A 5254-nucleotide genomic window follows, 5' to 3' on the forward strand; every position below is an offset into this window, starting at 1 on the left:
ACTCCCGATCCGCGGGACTTCGGTGAATTCCGGGCCAGTTTTTTGCTCTTCTGCTCTCCTCCCCTCCTCCGCTTCTTCGCTCCCCCGCTTTGGACCCTGGAACTCTTGAACAGGGCCGGGCTTCTGCCCTCCGCCTCTCCTCTGCTCATCCGCTCCAGGCCCTGGCACTCCCTGTGATCCAGTCATTCGCATGTGCGTGCCCGGAGGTCCGGGAGCTCCACTCAAACGTCCGGGGGGGATAAGGGTAAGGGGTCCTGCCCCCCCCCCCTCGCCGCCTCTGAGAAGAGAAACATCTCCTCCACTCCTCCGCTCATCCGCTGCGGAACCAGGTACTACCGATCCGCCGGACTCAGGCGAATTGCAGAAAGGGGTTTTGCTGTCCTCCGCTCCTCCGCTCCTCCGCTCCTCCGCTCCTCCGCTCCTCCGCTCCTCCGCTCCTCCGCTCCTCCGTTTCGGGCCCTGGAACTCCCGAACCGCTGGACACAAGCGAATCACGGTCCGGGCTTCTGCTCTCCTCCGCTCCTCACCTCATCCGCTCCAGGCCCTGGTACTCCGTGTCCGCGGGAACCCCCCCCAACCCACAAAAACAAACTCTCACACACACACAAACACACGCACACACACACACACACACACACACACACACAAACACACAAACACACACAGACACACCTGAACTCATCATCGCTGTGCTGATAGCATTGGCCGAAACGTATCCACAACCAAACCAACATTAGCTCATCCACTCATTCACATATGTGTGTGCCCAGAGGTCCGGGAGCTCCAGTCATAACTCCGGGTGATCTCTGTCCGGAGTAGGCTCACCTTAGCCGGTCTAAGGGGTCCTGCTGCCCCCCAGCTTCCCCGCCTTTGAGAAGAGACACATAACTCCGCTCTTCCGCTTCTCCGCTATGGGCCCTGGTACTCCCGATCCTCCGAACTCAGGTGAATTGCGTGACGTGCTTCTGCTCTCCTATAAGCCCCTACACACTTCGAACACGGCTGTTATCACCCTGTTACTGCATTTCAATGACACCCATTTGCTTTCGATCTCAGTGTCTGCCTCCGTACGGAAAAAGCGGGATGGGTGGGGGGGCATAAGCGCATTCGTGGTGTAAGTAATCAGAAGTTAATAGTGTTAACGGTTTGCGAGAAATTTTTAATGCTAGACAAAAAAAGAAAATTAGAAGGATATAATTAAATAAATAGATAGAAAAATAAAATTAAAAACGAAAAAAAAAAAATTGTGAGGGGAATATAACATGTAATTAAGTTGGCGGTTCACAAGGAATCTCAGACATCAAACTGTTTTTAATTGAACATAAATAGTACACCCAAATATACAAATGTACAAATAAACATAGCAAGGTAGAACTTAATGTCAATGAAACAACCAGGGATGAGGAAGCAACGGACATCAGGACATTTGTTCTGTATGTAATGAGAAGTTAATAGTGTTACAGGTTTGTGAGAAATTTACAGTGCGAGACAAAAAAAGAAATTAAAAGGAAGTAATTAAATCAATAGATAGACAAATAAGAAATTAAAACGAAAAAAAAAAAAAAAATTGCAAGGGGAATGTAACATGTAATCAAGTTGTTTTTTTTGTTTTTTGTTTTTTTTTTTTTACCAAAAAAAAAAGGAACCTCGGACATGGGTAACTATATTTTTTTGTTTTCGGATTTTTCCATAAGTTTTAAGGATTTTTTTTTTTTTTTTTTATATTTCAAAATCGTTTATGAAGACATTAAAATTTGGGGAGCATTTTTGCATTCTGTTCTTGTGAATGAAGAACTTGGCCAGGCCTAAAAGAACATTGACACAGAGTTCATCTGTTATGTTGCTTATAAGTAAACAGAATGTTATATCATCTTTTGAGAAGGAAACTGGTGACGATGGAATGAGAAGGAGAAAAAATATATGGTCAGTGGTTTCAATGTTGTCTTCACAAAATGTACAAATATTATCTTCAAAATTAAAGCGTACCCTCGATAATTCCTTAGATGGGTAGATGTCAGTCATAATTTTGAAGTGGGTCTCTTTTGCCTTGGGGGTATGGGTAGAGTCAGATACATAGTTCGCAGCGTGGCAATCGATTCCTCATCAAATTTATTTAAAATATCCTTTTTTTTTTTTTTGACGTCCAGGGAATAAGTTTCCTGTGAAACATTTCCTAATAAAGGAGTTGCCGCGCTTTCTGTCCACAATTGAGATTCCCTGGAGTGATAGTCGGGGTAACTGTGGTTGTACGGTTCGGTGCGTCATTATATTTTTGGTCAGGAATACAAATTGTCGAGGCAGTGCGTTTCGTAACTTTAGCAACTCTAATATGGGAGGCTTGAATCTGTGTGTAGTACAGAACTGCTCATTGTCCAGAGGACTGCCAGTGTCATCCATCAAGTCAATTATCGACCATATACCTTTCTCAAAGCATTCCTTGTAAAACAGAGGTTTGTTGCCATGCAGTACATATCGATTGTTCCAAACTATTATACTGTGTGGTGAGAAATTGTGTACGTATATCATTTTCCAGTATAATAATATTTGTTTATGGAACTCTGAACATTTGACAGGAATCTTGTTGATATCCAAGTCAGAGATAAGCAGAAGACTCAGGCCGCCGACTTTGTTGAATAAGTAGTTTGGAGTACAATACCAGAAAGAACGATGAGGTTTGATCCAGGATTTCAACCAGTTCACCTTCAATGTCCCATTCAAGCAGTCCGACTCTATCACTTTCAGCCCTCCTTCACTTGTTTCTTTCACCATATGTGATTTTTCTTAGATGGTGTGGTCTGTTCCTCCAGATAAAGTTGAAATTGATTTGGTTAACAGATTTTACGAGTTGATTTGGAGCAGCATTGGAATACGCTGGGTATATACATCTGGATAAACACATCCATTTTAGTCAAATATATCCGGCCTAATATTGATAAATCTCTCTGGAGCCATATATTAGAATTAAGCTTTACTTTGATTCAGTTTAGATTCAATGTTCCTGGATTGATTTAACGTTTGGTCCTTGGATAGGAAAATGCTCAAGTATTTTATTTCTGATTTCATGGAAACATCGCTGATTTCCTTTAGTGGCGAGTCATGCAGCGCAAGAAGTTTGCATTTCTTTAAGTTTAATGACAATCCTGAAGCCTTGGAGAATGTTTTGGTTGTTTTCGGCACTTATTGGGACTTGATGTTCATTTTTCAAAACTAAGGTTGTGTCATCTGCCAGCAGGCTAATAACAATTTCAGTCCCCAGCACGTCTAACTTTTGGATATCGTTGCTCTTTTCAACATAAACGGCTAGCATTTCGGTAGCAATTATAAATAAATAGGGTGAGATGGGGCAACCTTGGGGGATTCCCACATCAACATGGAAGCTCGGAGTGGTGCCGCTTGGCAGGGTGACACAGCTATGAATATTCTCATAGAGCCCACGGATCACATTCCTGAATATTTAACCAAATCCAAAATGTTCGAGCGTTGCTATGATAAATGGATGTTCGACCGAGTCAAAGGCTTTAGAAAAGTCCAAGAAGGATATGCGGCCATTATCTTCAATGCGATACGCCTCTAAACCCATCGCTCGCCCCGACTCGGGGAATCCTAGAGCCTACTTGCACCCCCGCCCTAACTTAACTCCCTCACTCGTGGAGCTCCCTGAGCTCCACACATCCCGGAGCATCACGCCGACTCATTCACATTTGAATGATTGTCTTTATTTTATGTCCGCTAGATAGAGGCATCCGCACATGCGCATCAGTGGAGCTTCAGGCCGGCTGAGGCATGGACTGAAAATCATAAAGACATGTGTGATGAGCTAAAAGGAAGATAAGCATATTTTTATAATAAATGTAAGAAAGAGAGGGTAATGCAGCCTCAGGGCGGCACTGGCCCGTGTCTCTCCAAGCCTGCCTTTGGGGGGGGGGGGGGGGGGGGGGGGGGCACGGAGCAGTGTCTCCCTGTGCCGGTCCCAAGCCCGGATAAATGCAGAGGGTTGCGTCAGGAGGGGCATCCGGCGTAAAACGTTTGCCAAAACCAAACATGCGAGTCAACCATAACTATACCATACCGGATGGGTCGCGGACCGGGTTAACAACGACCGCCATTGGTACTGATGACCTACAGGGTACTAATGGAAATCGGGCTACTGTGGGTCGAAGAACAAGAAGAAGAAGAAGAGGAGGAGTGCGTGTTCGGAAGCAGAGAGAGAGGAGGAAAGGAAAGAGCCTGGGACTGAGAGTAGGGACTTTGAATATTGGGACTATGACAGGAAAAGGTAGAGAGTTGATGGACACGATGCAGAGAAGGAAGCTGGATATACTGTGTGTCCAGGAGACCAGGTGGAAGGGTAGTAAGGCTAGAAGCTTAGGAGCAGGCTTTAAGTTATACTATTATGGTGCTGACAAGAAGAGAAATGGAGTAGGAGTCATCTTGAAGGAGGAGTTTGTAAGGAACGTCCTAGAGGTGAAAAGAATGTCAGATAGACTTATGAGTCTGAAATTGGAAATTGAAGGTGTGATGCTCAGTGTTGTTAGTGGCTATGCGCCACAGGTGGGATGTGAACCTGAAGAGAAGGAGAAGTTCTGGAATGAGTTGGATGAAGTGATGCAGAATATTCCCAGAAATGAGAGAGTGGTAATTGGTGCAGACTTCAATGGACATGTTGGTGAAGGCAATAGAGGGGATGAAGAAGTGATGGGCAGATATGGTATCCAGGATAGGAATGCAGAGGGACAGATGGTGGTAGATTTTGCAAAAGGGATGGAAATGGGTGTAGTGAATACCTTTTTCCAGAAAAAACAGGAACATAGGGTAACTTATAAGAGCGGAGGTAGGAGCACGCAGGTAGACTACATCTTGTATAGACGAGGTAACCTGAAAGAGATCGGTGACTGCAAAGTAGTTGTAGGTGGGCGTGTAGCCAGACAGCATAGGATGGCGGTTTGTGCGACGACTCTGGTGACAAGGTAGATGACGAGGACAAAGGCAGAGCAGAGGACAAAGTGGTGGAAGCTGAAAAGGGAGGAGCGTTGCACGGTTTTCAGGGAGGAGTTGAGAAAGGGTCTGGGTGGTCAGGGTGAGCTGCCAGATGATTGGACAACAACAGCTAGTGTTATCAGGGAGACAGGTAGAAGAGTACTCGGTTTGTCATCTGGAAGGAAAGTTGATAAGGAGACTTGGTGGTGGAATGAGGAAGTGCAGGAGTATATACGGAGAAAGCGGTTAGCGAAGAAGAAGTGGGATACTGAGAGGA

Source organism: Fistularia commersonii, unplaced genomic scaffold (assembly GCF_037954325.1).
Source record: "Fistularia commersonii isolate RoL2024-O1a breed Wild unplaced genomic scaffold, RoL_Fcom_v1.0 HiC_scaffold_44, whole genome shotgun sequence".
Lineage (NCBI taxonomy): Eukaryota > Metazoa > Chordata > Actinopteri > Syngnathiformes > Fistulariidae > Fistularia > Fistularia commersonii.